The sequence below is a fragment of the Quercus robur genome, chromosome 2, assembly GCF_932294415.1.
Source record: "Quercus robur chromosome 2, dhQueRobu3.1, whole genome shotgun sequence".
Taxonomy (NCBI): Eukaryota; Viridiplantae; Streptophyta; class Magnoliopsida; order Fagales; family Fagaceae; genus Quercus; species Quercus robur.
The window spans coordinates 61850290-61860982 of record NC_065535.1 but is presented as its reverse complement, the minus strand read 5'-3'; positions in this window follow the sequence as shown (position 1 = coordinate 61860982).

Below are 10693 nucleotides of genomic sequence, written 5' to 3'. Positions count from 1 at the left end.
CATCATGCTGTCACCATCCACCAACTTGCCATTGCTCAAAATGGAGCGAGGAGAGAGAAGAGTAGAACTGCTACATATCTAATGCTAAAAATATTTGGCATTTGACAAATTCAATGGAGAGGTTTTTTTTGTGCTAAATGCTAAATATGATGGATTTAGGACATCCAATATTAGTGCTCTTCCCCAGTACTAATGCTCTTAGCACTCCAATGCTAATGCACTAATTGATTGACTAATTTAAACTCTCAAAGTTTAGGCACTTTTACTTTCAACTTTAAACAGGTGGGGTCAATTTGATTTTAGTACAAAATTAAAAGGGTGTTTTTGGGATCATATCAGATGGCCAAATTTGCAATTTCGACAATGCTCCATTAAGAAAACACCATCTTATAAGAATAAAAATAAAAAACACATTAGCACCAACTCATTATTTGACTAGTCAAACCCAAAATAAACAATCTCAATACCCAAAATCTCCTTCAGGCAACCATCCTCCACTTTCACTTACCAGACCAATAGCCTCTCTACTCCTCTCGTGAACTCTCTCCTCTTTCAAGAAAGAAGAATTGACAATGCTGTACAAGAAGAAAGGACGCTGCCTTGCACTTCCAATTAACCAAGTTCGCCAAGTGCGTTGAGGTCCTTCACTAGATCTTGCTCCACAAACAACACGATCCCAAAATAAACTTCCCTCACTCATTCTCTTGCGCTTAATTCATATTGCACCAAATTTGCCAAATAGCAATATTTAAGAAAAGAGCACCCTAGCAAAATTATTTAATTATATAGCACATTTTTGGAACTCAAGTTCCAACTCAAATTCAAGTTTGGCAAACTTAAGTTTCAAGCATGGGCTCTACTGCTTGACGAGCCACACGAGCTACTTGGAACTCTAGTTTGACAAACTTGAATTCGAGTTAGAACTCGAGTTCTAAAAATATACTACATAACTAAATAACTTTGTCATGATGTGTTTTTCTTAAAATTTTGCTAAAATTGTGCTATTTGGCAAATTTGGCCCATATCTTGCTCAAAAAACAACCCTTGTCATTTTGATATTGCTAACATAATTTAATAGTATTACTATCTTTATATGAGAAACATGTGGAGGTTGATGCAATTTTTGGCTGTGAAGTTCAAGCCCTTATATGTGTGTGCTTTTAGCTTGAATGAGTGAAAGTGGAAAAAAAGATTTGTGATTGAAGGGTGTGAAAGAGAAGATGGGCATTTGATTGGTACGTCCAGTGAAGCTAGAGGCCAAGGAAATGAGGGAGATTTGAGGGTAAGTTTGTTTGTTTTGGATTTGAGTATTTGACACATCACATGATGAGTTGGAGTTAATGTTGATGCATTATTTTTATTAAATGACATTTTTTATTGTACCATGACAAAGATTTCATATTTAGCAATGGTAAGTGATATGGTCTCATGTTTTTTGCATTTTTCCCTTTTGTTTTATAGGATAAAATACAAAAATCACCTTTAGTTTAGGTTAGTACTAGTTAGGTACTAAAAAGATTTTTAAAAACTATTCAATTTGCTCTTTATAAATAAACTACACTTAACATTGTTTGAAACTTTCTTGCTTCTCTAAGTTCTCTACTTACTTCCAACAGCTTGTCTTAACTGCATAGGTCTCATAATGATTGCATTATGGAAATTATATGTGCAACAGAGAGAATTTTTGAGTAACTAATGGTAAATTGATAGCAGGCAAAAATTAAAAAAATTAAAAAAAAATGTAGCAATAGGAGCAGGGGCATTTTCAAATGGTGAGTGACATTTGCACTTAAGAAAGTAAATTTGATATTGTTGAAGAATTTTGATAGTATCTGACATTTGTCCAAACCTCATATATAGTTTTTTGTATTTTTACCTTTTATTTTATAGACATTTGCTGCCCCACTCACCATAAACAATGCATATAAAATACAAATACTTCTGCTTTGATAAGATAACCTATTACGGTAGTACCTATATGTGAGAGTGACTGGCCCCCCCACATAGCATATATAGTGACCGAGGATTTTACATAATGGGTTGCATATTTTAATCACTAATTACAAAAACCAATTGATCATTATAAAATAAGTCAGCACCCAAAAAAAAAAAAAAATCATTATGAAGTGGCCCCCCTTTCCAAGTTTCCTTCCTAGGTAAAAAAAACCTTGCTATTCTTGACTCTTGAGTGTATAAAGAAAATGATATGAAAAGTATCAGAATCCCACCTAGACTAGCAATGGCCATATAAAGTAACCAAGAAATAATGGGGAATCCTTTGTCGCCTAGCTACCATCGGCTAAAATATTGGTAAGTTTGCGTTCATACTATTCACAGAGAGAGAGAGATGTCTAAAATATTCTCTTCCATTTCTAATTTTGACCAATCATTTTTAAATTATAAAAAAGTAGATACCTAATAATTCATTTATTTAACCTTGGGCAACTATAGCCCACCATAAAACATTTTAATATTGTAATTATTCTTTAACTACCTTAAAGGTTAATTTTCCCCAATAACAAAGCTTTTTTTTTTTGTGTGGGTAAATTCTTGTTTGAGTTCTTTATTTCCTTTAACATATGCAAGTGAATATATAAATATATATATATATATAGCACAATCAAACTCAGTTGTATTATGTCTCATGAAGCGAAAATCACTGACTTGAATATCTCTGTCCTTTTTCCATTCTCTTGAGTACAAATAAATATTAAAAATCAATAATTAAAATTTATAAAAATTAAAAAAAAAAATTAAAATTTCTAGGTTCCACTACGGTCTTACAGATCATATATGTACATAAATTAGGTTTTCTTTTTTGATAACCAGAAATTAGACTTTACCGCTACTGTACTACCTAGAGTGTGATATCTTAAAAGACTCAAAATCTATTATATCGATCAGTGTACAAAATGTATAAAAGATTGACTTTATATTGGCAAAATTATGAGTGTTGTACAACATTCATAATTTTGCTACAACACTAATAATTTTGCCAATATAAAGTGAATCTTTATACATTTTACACTGCATCATGTAAAAGGGGATGCAAAAATATGTTTTGTTGCTTTGTCTAAAGAGGAAGAACTTATTGACTGGTCTATTTCTTCTATTATTTGTAATACCTTTGAATTAAATTTATCTTTTGATGATTGTGAGTTTTGTTGGATTAGGAGATCTCTAAACTCAACAGTTCATTCTGTAACTAAACTTGCTTTTGCTCTTAAAGCAGGTTTCTCTTGTAATAATTGTAATTTGTCTTCTCCTATCTTGGAAGCTTGTAAGCATGATTGTTGTACTGCCTTTGTCTCTGTTTAGCCTTAATAAAATTGAAATGGAAATTTATCAAAAAAAGAAGAAAATTTGTACAAATAAAAAGAGTGCAATACAAGTAATTAAGTAAAGTATAATGGGCCTAAAGTCTGTTGGGATTGTATTCTAACCGACCCTCTCGAACTCATATTGGGTGAAGCAAAACCAAACTTAAGTTTGGAGACTAAATCACTAAAGTGACTAGCTAATAGAGGAGGTTTAATGAAGATATTAGCTAACTGATATTATGAGGAGATAGATCGTAGTTGTAAGGTATCATGAAGTAGATGATGACGAACGAAATAGCATTCAATCTCAATATACTTAGCGTGCACATGGAAGTTGTCATTATCGGAACTTTGAATGGCAATTCGACTACCACAATGCATTGAAACTGCTGTAGAACAATCAGTTTCAAGATCTTGTAGAAGCTAACGCAATCAAAAGAGCTCAGTTGTAGTGTTTTCAAGTGCATGATATTTTATCTCGATATTGGAGTGATAAGGGAGGTTTTGTAAAATTGATAAACTCGTCCATATAAGGCAAAGGTGACGGCCCTGACAAACTTGTCGACCTCACCCACACGTCCATAAGCCCAAGCAACGACAAGATAAGGTCGATGGCCCCACCTTAAAGCTGACGACGTCACCTTCGGGAAATCAAACACCTAAAGGTGATGACTGGAAAGTGTAGACGAAGGTAAGAAGCCGATGGAAGGAAGCTGAAGGGAATAATAAAACCTCTGACGAGTCTAACATGGCCTTACTTGGCCTACACGCATAAGCATATAAGGAAATATCTTGCATACTACGCTCAACCCTAATCAAGAGAGTCTTATAAAGAAAGAACTCTGCAAAATACCCTTAAGAGGATCTCCCCTACAAAGAAACACCTTCTTAACCAAGGCACGGATGTGAACCCTACATTACTGTAAAAACCCCAAGACCCTCACAAACTAAGGTACGCATAATTCACCCCAGCTTTGGCACTCTAGAGTTGTAAAAGGTTTTCTGACTTAACTTTCGGAGGGTCATTGGCCGGTACCACACCAGTATTCTCCTAGGGTTTTTCTTTGTTTTTGTCTCGTAGGTGTCATCTCAAGCACGGGAGTATCATGTGGCGTACTAACGAATTTCAGCATCATCATGGAGCAACTACAACCTATTTCTTGCTGCATCAAGAGATGGGGGAGTCACCAAGAAGAAAGAAAAATTCTAATGAAATAATGGTCTATTGGCTAATGGTAACTAGAAGAAGTGTAGTCCATGAAACAAGGTGCTTTCAAATACTGAAGAATTCAGAGAATAGTAGCATAGCGAGAGAATCGTGGTGCAACCATGAATTGATTGACATTATGGAGTACATAAGAGATATCTTAACAAATAACAGTGAAATAGGCTAGAATCTAAACTAGTTGTCTATAAAGGATAGCATGTATGAACATGGGTGGTCCAACAAACTTTGAGGGCTAAGGGGATATATTTAAATGAAACATTTTTTTTAATTACTTAAATAATATTTAACTAGTTTTTAATAACATTTTTTTTTATAACAAAAATCCATTCTTTTTATTTTGTAATATGCTTTTTTTTTTTTGTTGAAAAAATGCTAAAGTTATAACAAATTTTACTACAAAAAACTTACAAATGATGTAACAATGAATGTGATTAGTAAAACTTCAAGAAGATAATAAACAAGTATATGAATGAATGATGTTAGGGAAATTATAACTTTTACAACATGAGGTTTTTCTAAAGATGAATGACTAATTACAAAAAGTAATTTAAAATGCATTTAATAGGTTGTTAACGTTCATAAATCATATTAATTATCACATTAATTTGTAAAGTTTTTAAAGTAAAATTTATAATATTTCTAATATTTTCCTATTTGAATTATTTCTTGTGAATAGTGACACATATTCATAAACCCTATGTATTTAAAGTTGTATTATCTCTAACATTACTCAATTCTTTGAGACTTCTTAAAAGTAGAGGACAAATTATAAAACTAATTTTTTTTCTATATTTCAAAATAATATATCAATTTTTACCCTAAAATTTGAGAGCCTTCTCTAGTAGTGGGTTGTAGGCGATGGCCTAAGTGGCTTAGCCCTACGGTCGGCTCTGTGTATAAATTATATAAATGACTGTCTTTAATCTTTGCAGAATTGAGTTCTATACAAATAATAAGATTGCACTACGAATAAGTGAAGTAAGCCCGTTGAACTTGTACTCTTAATTAACAAATAAAAATTACCCAAAAAACAATAACAAGACTCTAGTTAATGGATATTGGTATAAGCAAGCTGCATACGTGGCAAAGGGTTAATTTCCTTTGTAGTAATTAACCAATTATGGATCAACAACATGGGTCATATTGACTATTCCCACCCCTGTTTAATCATGCAAAATAATTTTGCGATAACCTTTTGTCCTCCACTCTAATTCCTTTTTAGTGAAGTTTCTTTCTAGCATAGCTAGGGAACTTATTATGTACCATACGGCTATTCCTCTAGCAGGAGCAGCTAATGCGATTTAAAAAGTATGATTTGACAACAGAGACTAGTGAGTAGTGGTTCATTCACCCAAAAAGTGCCTCAGTAAAGGTCGTAGCTAGCTAGCTACGATGTTTCGGTGTAGGTTTTTTTTAGAGTTATGGGAAGGCAGAAGAGTTTGGCTTTTCCTGGCAAACCCAAATCATCTCTTTATCATTATCAACGGTGGTGATAAAAGGTTATATTGTTATTTTTAACACCATTAATTATAAAATTGAGATTATATTAGTAGAGCTAAAACTAAATAATTTGGCTTCTCAATTATGTGCATGATTTTTAGCAATTCATTGTAACTCAAATGTAAAAATATATATATATTTTTTATTCAACTTTTTTTTTTTTTCCTCTCATGTCTTCTCTCATTCTTTTCAACTTCTCTTTTTCTCTCCAGCATAGCCCCTATCTCCCTCTCAACTAAACCAAGTCTTTCTTCTCTTCGTGGTGTCACCTAGGTCCACTGAGATCGCCAGTGTGGGTTCGTGGTGGTAGGTCGGGTTTCTCTAGGTTTGTGTGGTTAGGTGGTTTGGACCGGTGGTTTTAATGGTGGTGTGGGTTGTTGCTAGGATCAGTGGCTCGATGGTGGTGGTGGTGGTTGTTGTTGTTGTTGTTTTTTTTTTTTTTTTTTTTTTTTTTTTTTTAACCAAAGTTGTGGAGGTGGATTTTTGGGTGTTTATTTTTGGATTTTTAGGTGTTGATTTTTGGGTTTGCCTTGATTTGTGATGGTTGTGGGTTGTGATTTGTGGTGGCAGTAGTTGTAGTGGTGATAGATGTGACCGGCGGTGGTGTGGGTGTGTAGTTTGTTCACAAATAGGGAGAGGAAGAGAGAGAGAGAGAGAGGGGAAGAATAAAAGTAATATTTAAATGAAGTAGTTAAAAAAATAGAACCATTGATGTTTGGTGTATTGTGAAATGGTAAGTTAAAATAGATAAAATTGCTTTTTGTGGAGCCAAAAAAATAAAAATTTGCCTCTACCTATGTGGATGCTATGTAGTCTTCTTATATATTTATATGCCCCAACTATTTTACCCAAAATCTTTAATTTGTGTCAACGTATGTATTACACAAAGAAGTACTGGGGTCAAAATGTTCAAGTACCATTGTTTGGCAAAATACATATGGATCTATCATTGTTTACAAAATAATTAAGAATTTACCACTTTTTTAAAACTCGAGTTTGTGAAACTCGAATTCCATTGAAAATTTTTGATGGAACTCAAGTTCCATAAAAAATAGCATGACAAATTTGAAGACTATTTTTTCAAAAAACTCAAGTTTCTAAAACTCAAGTTCCATGACAAATTCGAGTTCCAAAAATGTGGTAAATTGCTAATTATTTCATAAACAATGATATATTGCTAAATATTTTGTCAAACTGTGGTATATGGCCATTTTGGCCGAATCACTAGGCTATTTGTCCGACTTGAGCAGTATCCCAAGGCTGTCAATGTACATGAGGGCATGAGCCTCCCTCAAACTTTTATTTTTTTATTATTATTTAATAATTCAATAGTTGGGAAATAGATAATTTGAATTTTATGATTTTGATATCAATGAATTGGAAACACAACGGGGCTCTTGGTTGCTTCCCCAAATAGTTGGGGGACACTAAACTTAAAAACTATATGCGGAGATAACTTTAGCAGATGTGATAGGACCCATAATAAAGAAAATAGAATAAAATTTTAGGTCCTATTAATGATACCCGTTTCTTTTTTATCAATAAACTTGTGTAGGTTTCAGTTAATTAGCTTAATCAGTAAACTTTTTTATAGTTGAATAAAAAATTTGAGGTTTAACTTTAATTTTCATTTACACCAAAAATTAATTAGTATCTTAATTTGATGATAAATAATTATTATCAAGAACCAACGTCACGGATTGAAACTCCCTAAAAATAAAAAATAAAAACTTGGTGAGAAGTTATTTTTGTAAGATGAAATATTTGCCTATATAGAAACAAATCTAGAGTTAAAATTAATGAGCACGTTATTTCTGTAGTTGGCATCATTGCGCATGATTAGGTTAAGGGTTGAATGTTTAAGTGGGGTCACATCCTAAACCTAATAATAGATTATTATAAGTAAAGACTGAAAGATTGACGTGAATGGTTAGAAGAAAAACACGGCGAGTCTTGGGAATCTTTTCTTCTTCTTTAATTTTTGAGGAAAAGGAAATCGCAATTCGCAACCCACCCTTTTTCCGTTTTACTGGATGCGATGGGACTGGATATGATTCTGTCTTGTGGTTTATGGTTTATCGTACTAAAACATTCACACTGAAAATGATATCCACCTTGTAATTCACTAATTCTAAACGGTTTTGGGTTTTTTGAATAGTCCAATATTGGCATTTAAAGAATTAAAAAAAAAACAACAAAAAAAGAAAACAAGAAAAAAAAAGTAGGAAGAGGTATCTGTCAAATTTATGGTTAAGAAACGTGTTCGACTTGCACAGTTCAACAGAAGTTGGTGTATTTTGTTTTAATATTTATTTACCATTCGATTTTTAATATATATATATATATATATATATAACTCAGACCTGTATAAAAATTTTGTTTGATTTTTATCTCAGATCCGTGGCCTATAAAAAGCCACTCAAGATGTACAAGAGGGGCAAAACTCAGCCTCCAAAACATTTCCCCTATGATATGTAAAATCCTCATATGTAAAAACTTTGTTCAATCTAATAATATCACTCCGTTTGTTGTATCTAATTCTCTGTTCTGTTCAGTGCTTTCAAGTAATCTTCTATATTTCATTAGCTGTTTATTTTCTTAATCAGCTTCCACAATTATCTTCATACACCTCCTTTGAATCTGCGCGTCCATTCCCTTGTGTCACTCTCTCACTCTATATTTGGTATCAGAGCCATACCATTTTCACCTCCTTTGATTAGTATATTTTGATTATTATCCTGATTAGTATGCTTTGTGATTTACAGTTGCCATAATACATGGATCTTCTGTACTAATCACATCAGAACACTGGATTTGATAATCAAATAGAACACTAAGGAGTTTACTTTTCAAAAGATCCAAAGAATCCAGTTTACCACAATCACCTTGTGGACGTAGGAGCCTAAAGTTAGCATTATTGTCCTATCAGGTTTTGGGTAAACTATTCTTTCCTAAAGAAAGCACTATGGCTAGTTCATCTTCCGCATATATTGATACCTCCAAATTCTCCTCTGAACTTCCCCTCCGTAAATCTACTACAAATAGACTAAACTACTTGTATGAAATCTCTCATGTACCTAAAGACAGTAAGATACCTATTACTAACTTCCTCATTGTAAATCTTTACACTGTATTTAATAAACCCTAGTCTTCACTCAAAAAAACCATAAAAAAAATATTGGCCCTTCTCAATCCTCTACTATAAAAGAATATGTCCAAGTTTCTAAGTTTGACCGGTCCGATATCCCTGCAACTGACATTGAAAATTTCATTACCCTTGCTCTCCCCAGAGAATTTGTTATTCCATGGCAAAAACAAGGGTACATTCATCTTCATTTTGGTGCTGTAAGATTAGCACTAACCTTTCACGGAAGAAAAGGACTCCCTACAGTCTCTAGAATTGCACTCCTTGACTCCAAATTTTTGAAGTATCAACATGCAGTTATAGGAACTGTTCAAACAACACTCAATGCGGGAACTAGCTTTGTCACACTTTTTCCAAAGTTCAACATGCCTCTTAAAGACCCTCATCTTTGTGATGCTCTCAAAGTTCAAGTTCAAATTACAAGAGCTTCCTAGATATAAGACACTTATGCAAACACTCTTCATTATCAACTTGCTTATTGGCTTCAAAATCATGCCTTTGATATAGTAGTCCCAGATATGGTTCAAACTAATGATGCTGTACTTATCCAAGTTAATCCAAAACTGACGTCCCAAGACAACTAACAAGGGACCAGATTACTTCCCTCTTTCCAAAATCATGGATTACAAAATATGAAGAGCTTCACCAAGTAGTTAAGCCAATTCAGTCTAACAATCCCTATTAGGAAAGAAAGATGTGACAATTTTCCCAACCCAGATGGCAATGCTTTAACCTGTGTCATCTTTGTGAATATGGCCTTAAAAATTAAAGCATCTCATGAAGATGAAAAACCTTGTTATGAAGGAAAATCACGTTCTGGCCATATATGGTGGGATATTTGTGATTGCAATGCATGCAAAGAAGTAGTAATCTACGATGATGACCAACCAAGAAGAAGGAAGAAAAAATTGTCCCAACAACACCTAAAAGAGAGATATGAAGCAAGTGATCCAGAAGTAGATCTCCTTGGAGAATCCTTGGGGAAATTTCACTTTTATGTCTCTTATCTTAGAACCAGAAAGCAAAAACCCAAATTCCCTCCAAATAAAGAATCCAAGCCCAAATACAATGTTGACTAAGAGCCCAAACCAACAATAATCCCATACTACCAAAATAACCTTCCCCAACTACCTAAATATCAACCCTTCCCTTCCAAACAAACCCAAACACAAAATCTTTTCCTTGTTACATGTTTGATAGAGCTTCAATCACCCTCTTATTCACAAGATTTTCCTCCTCTTGAAAGTTTTGAGCACCCCCAAGCCAACACAAAACATGTTTGGAAAATCAAAACCCTTGTTGGAACCAACCCAGTTGGGACTCGAAAACATGTTTTGTCTGCAAAAGTAGCTTTAAATTGGCAAGCAGAAAATATTGTGGCACAAAATCGGGCCCTTTCAAAGATACTTGATAATCAACAAAGGTTAGCTGAAGTTGTGACTCAGACCCTTTCATCCTTAGATTCTCTGTTTAATGATTTGAAGAAAAAAAATCAAGATG